This window comes from Nyctereutes procyonoides, unplaced genomic scaffold (assembly GCF_905146905.1).
Source record: "Nyctereutes procyonoides isolate TBG_1078 unplaced genomic scaffold, NYPRO_anot_genome, whole genome shotgun sequence".
NCBI classification, from domain to species: domain Eukaryota; kingdom Metazoa; phylum Chordata; class Mammalia; order Carnivora; family Canidae; genus Nyctereutes; species Nyctereutes procyonoides.
In genome coordinates, this window is record NW_026575128.1 from 18,009,771 (window position 1) to 18,022,184 (window position 12,414).

A 12,414-nucleotide genomic window follows, 5' to 3' on the forward strand; every position below is an offset into this window, starting at 1 on the left:
CATTCAAAATGGAAGGAGAGATAAAGAGCTTTCAAGACAGGCAGGAACTTAAAGAATATGTGACCTCCAAACCAGCTCTGCAAGAAATTTTAAGGGGGACTCTTAAAATTCCCCTTTAAGAAGAAGTTCAGTGGAACAATCCACAAAAACAAGGACAGAATAGATATCATGATGACACTAAATTCATATCTCTCAATAGTAACTCTGAACGTGAATGGGCTTAATGACCCCATCAAAAGGCGCAGGGTTTCAGACCGGATAAAAAAGCAGGACCCATCTATTTGCTGTCTACAAGAGACTCATTTTAGACAGAAGGACACCTACAACCTGAAAATAAAAGGTTGGAGAACCATTTACCATTCAAGTGGTCCTCAGAAGAAAGCAGGGGTAGCCATCCTTATATCAGATAAACTAAAATTTACCCCGAAGACTGTAGTGAGAGATGAAGAGGGACACTATATCATACTTAAAGGATCTATCCAACAAGAGGACTTAACAATCCTCAATATATATGCCCCGAATGTGGGAGCTGCCAAATATATAAATCAATTAATAACCAAAGTGAAGAAATACTTAGATAATAATACACTTATACTTGGTGACTTCAATCTAGCTCTTTCTACCCTTGATAGGTCTTCTAAGCACAACATCTCCAAAGAAACGAGAGCTTTAAATGATACACTGGACCAGATGGATTTCACAGATATCTACAGAACTTTACATCCAAACTCAACTGAAAACACATTCTTCTCAAGTGCACATGGAACTTTCTCCAGAATAGACCACATACTGGGTCACAAATCAGGTCTGAACCGATACCAAAAGATTGGGATAGTCCCCTGCATATTCTCAGACCATAATGCCTTGAAATTAGAACTAAATCACAACAAGAAGTTTGGAAGGACATCAAACACGTGGAGGTTAAAGACCATCCTGCTAAAAGATGAAAGGGTCAACGAGGAAATTAAGGAAGAATTAAAAAGATTCATGGAAACTAATGAGAATGAAGATACAACCATTCAAAATCTTTGGGAGGCAGCAAAAGTAGTCCTAAGGGGGAAATACATCGCAATACAAGCATCCATTCAAAAACTGGAAAGAACTCAAATACAAAAGCTAACCTTACACATAAAGGAGCTAGAGAAAAAACAGCAGATAGATCCTACACCCAGCAGAAGAGAGTTAATTAAAATTCGAGCAAAACTCAACAAATCGAGACCAGAAGAAATGTGGAACAGATCAACAAAACCAGGAGTTGGTTCTTTGAAAGAATTAATAAGATAGATAAATCATTAGCCAGCCTTATTAAAAAGAAGAGAGAGAAGACTCAAATTAATAAAATCATGAATGAGAAAGGAGAGATCACTACCAACACCAAGGAAATACAAACGATTTTAAAAACATATTATCAACAGCCATACGCCAATAAATTAGGCAATCTAGAAGAAATGGACGCATTCCTGGAAAGCCACAAACTACCAAAACTGGAGCAGGAAGAAATAGAAAACCTGAACAGGCCAATAACCAGGGAGGAAATTGAAGAAGTCATCAAAAACCTCCCAAGACACAAGAGTCCAGGGCCAGTTGGCTTCCCAGGGGAATTCTATCAAACGTTTAAAGAAGAAACCATACCTATTCTACTAAAGCTGTTTGGAAAGATAGAAAGAGATGGAGTACTTCCAAATTCGTTCTAGGAGGCCAGCATCACACCTTAATTCCAAAACCAGACAAAGACCCCACCAAAAAGGAGAATTACAGACCGATATCCCTGATGAACATGGATGCAAAAATTCTCAACAAGATACTAGCCAATCGGATCCAAAACACATTAAGAAAATTATTCACCATAACCAAGTAGGATTTATCCCCGGGACACAAGGCTGGTTCAACACTCGTAAAACAATCAATGTGATTCATCATATCAGCAAGAGAAAAACCAAGAACCATATGATCCTCTCATTAGATGCAGAGAAAGCATTTGACAAAATACAGCATCCATTCCTGATCAAAACTCTTCAGAGTGTAGGGATAGAGGGAACATTCCTCGACATCTTAAAAGCCATCTACGAAAAGCCCACAGCAAATATCATTCTCAGTGGGGAAGCACTGGGAGCCTTTCCCCTAAGATCAGGAACAAGACAGGGATGTCCACTCTCACCACTGCTATTCAACATAGTCCTGGAAGTCCTAGCCTCAGCAATCAGACAACAAAAAGACATTAAAGGCATTCAAATTGGCAAACAAGAAGTCAAACTCTCCCTCTTCGCCGATGACATGATACTCAACATAGAAAACCCAAAAGCCTCCACCCCAAGACTGCTAGAACTCATACAGCAATATGGCAGCGTGGCAGGATACAAAATCAATGCCCAGAAATCAGTGGCATTTCTATACACTAACAATGAGACTGAAGAAAGAGAAATTAAGGAGTCAATCCCATTTACAGTTGCACCCAAAAGCATAAGATACCTAGGAATAAACCTAACCAAAGAGGTAAAGAATCTATACCCTAAAAACTATAGAACACTTCTGAAAGAAATTGAGGAAGACACAAAGAGATGGAAAAATATTCCATGCTCATGGACTGGCAGAATTAATATTGTGAAAATGTCAGTGTTACCCAGGGCAATTTACACGTTTAATGCAATCCCTATCAAAATACCATGGACTTTCTTCAGAGAGTTAGAACAAATTATTTTAAGATTTGTGTGGAATCAGAAAAGACCCCGAATAGCCAGGGGAATTTTAAAAAAGAAAACCATATCTGGGGGCATCACAATGCCAGATTTCAGGTTGTCCTACAAAGCTGTGGTCATCAAGACAGTGTGGTACTGGCACAAAAACAAACACATTGATCAATGGAACAGAATAGAGAACCCAGAAGTGGACCCTGAACTTTATGGTCAACTAATATTCGATAAAGCAGGAAAGACTATCCATTGGAAGAAAGACAGTCTCTTCAATAAATGGTGCTGGGAAAACTGGACATCCACATGCAGAAGAATGAAACTAGACCACTCTCTTGCACCATACACAAAGATAAACTCAAAATGGATGAAAGATCTAAATGTGAGACAAGACTCCATCAAAATCCTAGAGGAGAACACAGGCAACACCCTTTTTGAACTCCGCCACAGTAACTTCTTGCAAGATACATCCTCGAAGGCAAAAGAAAAAAAGCAAAAATGAACTATTGGGACTTCATCAAGATAAGAAGCTTTTGCACAGCAAAGGATACAGTCAACAAAACTAAAAGACAACCTACAGAATGGGAGAAGATAGTTGCAAATGACATATCAGATAAAGGGCTAGTTTCCAAGATCTATAAAAACTTATTAAACTCAACACCAAAGAAACAAACAATCCAATCATGAAATGGGCAAAAGACATGAACAGACGAAGACATAGACATGGCCAACATGCACATGAGAAAATGCTCTGCATCAGATGCCATCAGGGAAATACAAATCAAAACCACAATGAGATACCACCTCACACCAGTGAGAATGGGGAACATTAACAAGGCAGGAAACCACAAATGTTGGAGAGGATGCGGAGAAAAGGGAACCCTCTTACACTGTTGGTGGGAATGTGAACTGGTGCAGCCACTCTGGAAAACCGTGTGGAGGTTCCTCAAAGAGTTAAAAGCAGACCTGCCCTGTGATCCAGCAATTGCACTGTTGGGGATTTACCCCAAAGATACAGATGCAATGAAACGCCGGGACACCTGCACCCCGATGTTTCTAGCAGCCATGTCCACAATAGCCAAACTGTGGAAGGAGCCTCGGTGTCCCATCGAAAGATGAATGGATAAAGAAGATGTGGTTTATGTATACAATGGAATATTACTCAGCCATTAGAAATGACAAATACCCACCATTTGCTTCGACGTGGATGGAACTGGAGGGTATTATGCTGAGTGAAGTAAGTCAATCGGAGAAGGACAAACATGTATGTTCTCATTCATTTGGGGAATATAAATAATCGTGAAAGGGAATATAAGGGAAGGGAGAAGAAATGTGTGGGAAATATCAGAAAGGGAGACAGAACATAAAGACTCCTAACTCTGGGAAACGAACTAGGGGTGGTGGAAGAGGAGGAGGGCGGGGAGTGGGGGTGAATGGGTGACGGGCACTGAGGGGGACACTTGACGGGATGAGCACTGGGTGTTATTCTGTATGTTGGCAAAATGAACACCAATAAAAAATAAATTTATTATTTAAAAAAAGAAAAAAAGGGATCCCTGGGTGGCGCAGCGGTTTGGCGCCTGCCTTTGGCCCGGAGCGCGATCCTGGAGACCCTGGATCGAATCCCACATCGGGCTCCCGGTGCATGGAGCCTGCTTCTCCCTCTGCCTGTGTCTCTGCCTCTCTCTCTCTCTGTGACTATCATAAATAAATTAAAAAAAAAAAAAGAAAAAAATAGTTATTTGCAAAAAAAAAAAAAAACAAAACACACACACACACAAAAACCCACAAAAAATCCCAACCAACCAAACAACAACAAAAAATAATAAAACATTATTTGCCCAGGTAGAAAAAATTAATATTGACCTGAAGAATATCCTTGAGTTATCTTTGCAGGGCCTAAAACCCTTTGAGCACTCAAACACCAGATCAGCTGGAGCCTGAGAATTGATGATCCTGCCCGTGCCAGCCCTAGAGATTTTAGCCTGGATCCATTCACCTTAAGATGACTTTTGCCCCAATTCCATGTTGTGCTCCCGCATTGCACAAGCCCCTTCATGAATATGTATCTACCTTTAGCTTAAAGCTTCCCAATCTCATTGTCCAGGAGATGCTGCTTTGGGAAATATTCTTATTGTTCTTTTACTTGTTGCAAGCAAAACCCTTCCTTTTCCCATTTTTGGCTTGGTTCTGTCTTTCGGCTTGACACTCACCAGAGGGGAGCCCTCTTTCAGGACACAGCACTCTTACCAATTTGAGCTCCATGATTCTTTATTTTAGGGAGCCGTGCTCCACACTGTGGATTGTTCAGCAGCATCCCTGGCCTCTATCCACCAATTACCAGTAGCAACACCTCCTCCTCTGTCTCATCCCTTGCCCCCCCCCCCACGTTGTCACAACCAAAAATGTCTCCAGACATTTCCAAACATCTCTGGAATGGGGTAGGAAGGCGACAAAATTGCCCCTGGTTGAGAACCACTGTAGGCAAAATTGACCTCCTTGGGGCCGGAATCAAACTGAGGGATGCCAGAGATTTGGAGATGGCACGCCAATTGACTGTCTGACTCATTTCTTCTCCTTCTTCTTTTGAAGATTTTACTTATTTATTCATTAGAAACAGAGAGAGAGAGGCAGAGACACAGGCAGAGGGAGAAGCAGGCTCCATGTGGGGAGCCCGACGTGGGACTCAATCTCGGGACCCCAGGATCACGCCCTGGGCTGAAGGCAGACGCTCAACCTCCTGAGTCACCCAGGTGTCCCAGGATCACTTTTTCTTAATGGAAATGTAAACACTAAGTAAGCCATTTTCTTTTAGAAGAAGGCTGAGTGGAGAAATCTGAGGTTGTGGAACTATCTGGGAAGGTGCTCCCCCCACATACACATACGCTTGCTGAAACACACGTTGCATATTGGAAATTTTGAAAAGCTTGAAGTCAGTGGAGTCCAACCTCAGCTTTAAAATCCCCTGGGAAATTAAATATAGAGAGATAAACATAGAGACAGATAGGTATCTGTCCACACCACTCAGAGGTTCTGATTAAAAATGTCCCACTCATAGAAATAGAAATAAGTCAATCAGAGGACAATCATCATATGGTCTCACTCATACGGGGACTGTAAGAAATAGTGAAAGGGATTATAGGGGAAAGGAGGGGAACTGAGTGGGAAAAATCAGAGAGGGAGACAAACCATGAGAGACTCCTAACTCTGGGTAGTGGAAGGGGATGCGGGCAGGGGGTATGGGTACTGAGGGAGGCACTGGATGGGATGAGCACTGGGTGTTATATGTTGCAAATTGAATTGAAATAAGATTTTTTAGAAAGATATTCTCTTATGTTTTTTAAAATAAATTTTATTGTTTTATATTTTGCAGTTAGGTTTATCATTCATCATTTTATATGTGGTATGTGCTTTAAATCAAGGTTCACTTCCTGCATTGTGTTAGCTAAATGATCCATCACCACTTACTGAAAACAGTTCTCTCCCCTACTGCCCTAGTGTAAGCTTTGTCATAAATCAGTAGTCAACCATTCATCTGTTTTTTAATTTTTAAAAATTTTTTAGAGAGAGAAAGTGAGGCAAGTTTGGGAGGGACAGAGGGAAAGGGAGAGGAGGATCTCAAGCAGACTCCATGCCCAGGGTGGGGCCCAACAAAGGGCTGGACACGGGGCTCAATCTCAGGACCCTGAGATCATGACCTGAGCCACAATCACGAGCCTGACACTTAACCAACAGAGTCACCCAGGTGCCCCAACCATTCATCTATTTCCAAGATTTTTTTTTATTATTCATTTGAGAGAGGGTGAGAGAGTACAAGCAAGGGGGGAGCAGACTCCCCACTGAGCAGGGAGCCTGACACGGGCTCCATCCCAGGACCCCAGGATCACCACCTGAGCTGAAGGCAGATGCTTAATCAATGGAGCCACCCAGGTGCCCCCATTCATCTATTTCTAAATTGTACTGTTCCATGGGGTTATTTGCCTATCCTGTGTCACTGCCACGCTGACTCCGTTATGTCTGCATAGTAATTCTGACTATTAGCCGACACAGCACGCTTCTCTATTTGTTCTTCTCCAAGAGTCTATTAATTAGTTCTGGCCCTAGCATAACCATACTTTAGAAGTGTCACCTTGCACTACCAACTGTGGGATTTTTATTGGATTTTAAGATCATAGGTTACTTTGAGAGATTTGACATTTTTATAGTACTGAGTTTTATAGTGTTGAGTTTTCCAGTCCATAAACGTAGACTGTCTTTCCATTATGTAGCTTTTCTTTCATTCTCCAATAATAGGTTTCTTTCTTTCTTTTTTTTTTTTTTCCTTCTACAGTGAAGATTTCTTTCTCACTCATGTAGCCCACAAGTGCCTTGGAGATCCAGGCTCCTCAATGTGAGGCCTGCACGGTCAGCAAGGATGAGGAGGAGAGCACAGAATTGGCACAGGGGACACCTGTATCACTTGCGCTCACACATCTCCGGCCAGGACTGGACACCCGGATCAGCTTAAAGCAAGCTGTGGGGTGGGAGAAGGTGTGCGTGAGCTCTCACACGTTACAATCTCACCAGAGAGATGAGAGGGGAGAAGACAAGTTGCTTGAGACTAACTATTGTCATCAAAAGCCACCCCACCTGCCAAGAGGGAGAAACACCTAGGCGTTCATTCATTATCAGTTGGTGGATCTTAAATCCTACAAATGGTGTCAACAGTATTGCTACTTTGTAGATTTCTCTAAATTTTCTTTTTGCACAATCATTCCTTCATTTTCATGTCTTCTATTGAAAACCTTCAGTATGATGTTGAATAGGAGATTGATTAGCGGGCATTCAAATCTTGTTTCAACTCAGATGGAAATCTAACACCATTTCACCATTAAATATGCTGTTAGATACAAGACACAAAGAGACTTTTTTTTTGTAGATACCCTTTATCAAACTAAGGAAATTATCTTTTATTCCAAGTTATCGTTTTTATCATGACAGATATTGAATTTTATCAAATGAATTTTCTGTATCTATTAAAATAGTCATTACTTTTCTCCCTTGATCTGTTAGTGGTGAAATAGATTTTTCTAATGTGAGATCAATCCTACTTTCATCTAATAGCTTAGTTCTGTCAGATATGTTATAATTTTTATATATAGCAGTATTTAGCTTGCTAATTTCTTGTTTAGAATTTTTGATGTGAATTTCGTAGAATTTTCATAGAATTCATAGAAATTTATAGAATTTCATAGAAATTTCATAGAATTTTCCATGTCCATGAATGAAATTGGCTTATAGTAATTCTCTTATGTCCTCCTCTGCTTTTGATATACAATTTACACCAGATTCATAATATGAATGATTTCCTTATATGTGGGGATTTTCTAGTTATTATCAGTCTGGATTTTTATATTTCCCATATTTTGGCTGTAACCCTTCTCATCCTTGTTACTACTCCAATGTCATCAAGCAGATACTTTCTTTTTTTTTTAAGAGTTTATTTATTTATTTATTTGAGAGAGAGAGAGAGTGAGCAAGAGAGAGAGCATGAGCAGGGGAAGGGGCAGAGGGAGAAGCAGACGCCCACTGAGCAGGGCCCCCGACGCCGGGCTCCGTCCCAGGACCCTGATATCATGACCTGAGGTGAAGGCAGATGCTTAACCCGCTGAGTCACCCAGTGTCCCTCAAGCAGATTTTTTCATATACTTTTTCAACTTTCAGATCAGACTTCCTCAGCAGTGGAGTTAATTCCAATACATCACCGTGTAACTCCCAGCACTTCCTCATTTGCTTCTCATCACGGAAAACCCCGGGCTCTTTACATGGGATCTATGTCCTCTTTGGTTGTCATCTTAGAAGTAGTTGCGGGCTTTTTTCTTTTTTCCAATGCAGCAGGCCTCTCGCTGGACTCCCATCTTGCTTGAGCTGACGTTGAAATGCCCGAGGCCAGTTAAGGATTTCCCATTGTCAGCTGCCGAGGTATCCTGTGCAGGGCACCGTGCAAGGTGTCGATGACACAGGGAAGAGCAAAGCATCCCCCAGGTTTCTAGGAGCCCGCTCCGCAAGAGGCTGAGAAAGCGTCTCAGTGTCACCCGCCAGGTGGAAGGGCAAAGGTAACCAGAAACAGGGCCCATGGGCAGGAGGGCCAAACCAAGACCCGGGTGGCTGGGAGAGGATTCAGGTAAAGGATGATCCTGGAAGGAGTCGGAGAGAATGGGAAGGAATTTGATAAAAGGAGGCAGAGGCATCAAGCGGAGTGAGAACCTCCTTGTCACCCTGTGGTCATAAACCAGGGACCAGGCCCACGGAGTCACAGAGGTGGGGTGCAGGGCCGCGAGGCAGGGGAACTGAGGCAGGCAGTTACTGGGGACGTGGCCCTCTGGGGCCTTTGGTATTTCCAGTAGGACGTTGGGGTGAGAGGCAGGAAAGGCCACACAGCAAGGGCCATAGCTCTGATCTTCTGGGGCAGGGCCGGGTCCGGGCTGGGGCAAGGCCGGGGCAGGGCTGGGCCAGGCTCCAGAACACAGGCCCAAACTCACTTGCCCTTCCTGGGACTCCGAGTCCTGCCCTATTAGGCGACATAATGGGGGCTGTGAAGCTGCAGGGTTGGGGAGGGCCTCGGGAAAACAAGCCCTGCTTGGGAAGAAGCTGCTCATTTTCTAGGCTTTCAAGGCTTTCATTTCAGACACCGTCCCTTGGAAGAACGAGTGGGGGTGGGAGGGTGCCTCATGGTCTCGAGTCACAGCAACCAGCCTCCAAAACCTCATCCTCCCCTGTTTAGAAAGTTTTATTTATTGGAAAGTGATGAATGGTTTTAGGTGGAGCCACGGAGCCTGGTTAGTCAGAGGCGATGATATGAAGAAAGACTCGGGAGTCTCACTGAAGTTTAACTGGGGGACAGGGGGACTGGGAGCACTCGGACTTGGACTCGGAGGCTTGGTCTCATTCAGCTTTTGTTAAGAGATCTAGCAGATTAGCTGTAGGAATGATTAACTTTGGGAAACAGAAAAACATGTTTACTTCAAAGGGTAAAGAGAATAGGCTATATCCCCATGGAGGGGGCCTGAGGAGCTGTGCCTGGAGAACACGGGGTTAAGAGTCAGGACCTCACGTATCCCCAGTGTGCTGAGGACTAGGACATCCAGTTCCCTGACAAACCCCACAGCTAGTTACCCACAAGGTGGAGCCGGCTCTGACTTTATCAGATATCTGATTTTTTTTTTTTTTTTAACTAGGCTCCTTGCCCAAGGTGGGGCTTGAACTCATGACCATGAGATCAAGAGTCTGACACTTCAGGGCATTTTACCAATTGAGCCAGCCAGGCAGCCCAGGCTACATCCTTCCTGACTGCTATTAGCATTAGCTGGAGTCCAGAGACGGAAGAGAGTAACAAAAGTTTTGGCTTCTAATTAATCCCATTATCGATGGGTAAACCTTTTTTTATTATTTTATTTATTTATTCATGAGAATACACAGAGAAGAGAGAGAGAGGCAGAGGGAGAAGCAGGCTCCATGCGGGGAACCCAACGTAGGTCTTGATCCCGGGACTCCAGGATCACACCCTAAACGGCTGAGCCACCAGGGCTGCCGAAGGGTGAACCTTTTTATTAGAACTTCTTTAGAACTACTGGGGATGGCCTGCATTAGATGAGTACATTGATCCAGGCATCCGGGACCCCGCTCAAGGCAGCACTCACTGAGAAATGCTCCCCAGGTGGTAAAGAAATGCTGAAGTTTGAGAAAGAGAAGACAATTTCAAGAGATCTTGGGTTTTGGGGGGCAGCGCCTGGGTGGCTCAGTTAGTTAAGCATCTGCCTTTGGCTCAGGTCATGATCCCGGGACCTTGGGATCCAGCCCTGCACTGGGCTCTGTGCTTAGCCAGGAGTCAGCTTCTCCCTCTTTGCCTCGTCCCTGGCTTGGGGCTCTGCCGGGTGAGAACCGGGGGTGGGGGGGGAACGGACTCCGGGGGGCGGAGCGGACTCCGAGGGGCGGGGCGGACTCCGGGGGCGGGGCGGACTCGGGGGGCGGGACGGACTCCGGGGGGCGGGGCGGACTCGTGGGGGCGGGGAGGCCACGCCCACAGCCACCCCCCCACAGTCGGGCCGCGGCGGGTGGGTGGGGGCGCCGGGCTGGGCTCCCCTGCGCCCCCCGCGGTCCCCCTGGCACCTGCGGCTGCTCATCGAAGCCGCTTCGGGTCCTCCCGACGCACCGAGGGTCATGGTCGCCGGCGGGGTCCCGGGGACTCCTCTGCCCCCCACGGGTTTCACGGATACTGCAGACTCGCCTGCTGGAGCTCACCGCCCCGACACCCCCCCCCACCCCGCGCGGAGGGTCCCCAGGGCGTGGGGTCGCTCCGGGCAGGTCGCCGGCTGCACCTGCAGGACGGGGCGGGGCGCGGGCGGGGCGCGGGCTGGTTCCGGGCTCTGGTCCTCCGCTTCCCCGCAGCCCTCGCCTACTTACGTTTTGGGGAGCAAGCTGCTTCGGTTTTGTGCACAGGCATTCTGACATAGTGAGAATGTGTCTCTGGGCTTTGATTATTAATAAACCGTCAAAACGGTCTCCTGGGTTGCAACAGAACAGGCACCAGTGCACGTTGTCCTTACGGGAGCACACAGTGGACCAGGGCAGCTGGACTACATGGGAGCTCTCTGTGTGTACTCTGCGCTTAATTTGGCATAAGACTCCCCCAAATATAAAGAGTATTAGTTGAAAAAAATCAATAAATTCGTTTGCTGTGTGTGCATTTATATCTCTATATACTGATTTACCAGTCTCTAAGAGAGCTATTCCCCCAAAACATTAAGAATAACAAGATACAGAGTATAAAATGTAAATGTTAAAATAACGAGTGGTCAATCCTGAACATCTAACTGTAATCTCACAGGAGTTTTGGTAGGGGGTACAAAGACGACTTTGGTAAACGTAGTTAAAATAACAATAATCTGAAATAATGGGAATTAATCCACAGAATGAAATAGTCCAATCATGGATAAACAAGATGAATATAAAAGGAATCATACGTACACATCCTGGATACATATCAGGACACTAAAATAAAATAATAAGTCTTAGGTGGTTCTAGAGAATGAGAAGGTTTTTAACCTACGTAAGTAGAAGTTCATGTTTCACATCAGGTTTTTGCAAATACTAAGTATAAAAATGTGACATTTTCAAAAGTCTAAGGACATTTCATTTTTATCTTCATTTTATCAATTTTCATATAAAGTGAATGGTGACACAATAATCATAATCATTATCCAAATTCAACAATCTTCAGGGTTTTACTAATTTCTTTATCCCTTTTTCTTCTATTTTATTTTTATTTATTTTATTTTTTATTAAAAATTTTTTTTTCTATTTTCTTTTTAAAAGTAGGCTCCATACCAGATGTTGGGCTTGAACCGTGATCCTGAGATCAAGAGCAGCATGCTCTACCAACCGAGCCAGACAGGGTCCCTTCTGCTATTGTCTCTTAACTGAAGTATGATAAAGCAAATCCAGATGTTATGTGTCATCACTATTTATATTTCATCATAATTCTCTAATCATATGAACCTTTATTACATAACTACAAACTTAGACCTAACAAAGTAACATTCATTTTTGGGTAACATTTAATTCATAGTGCATAATGAAATTTCTCTGATTTTCTCAAAATGGCGTTTAAACAAGTTTTAATCTAATCAAGAGTGAAACAAACTTTACACGTATATTTTTTTAAAGATTTTATTTATTTATTCAATAG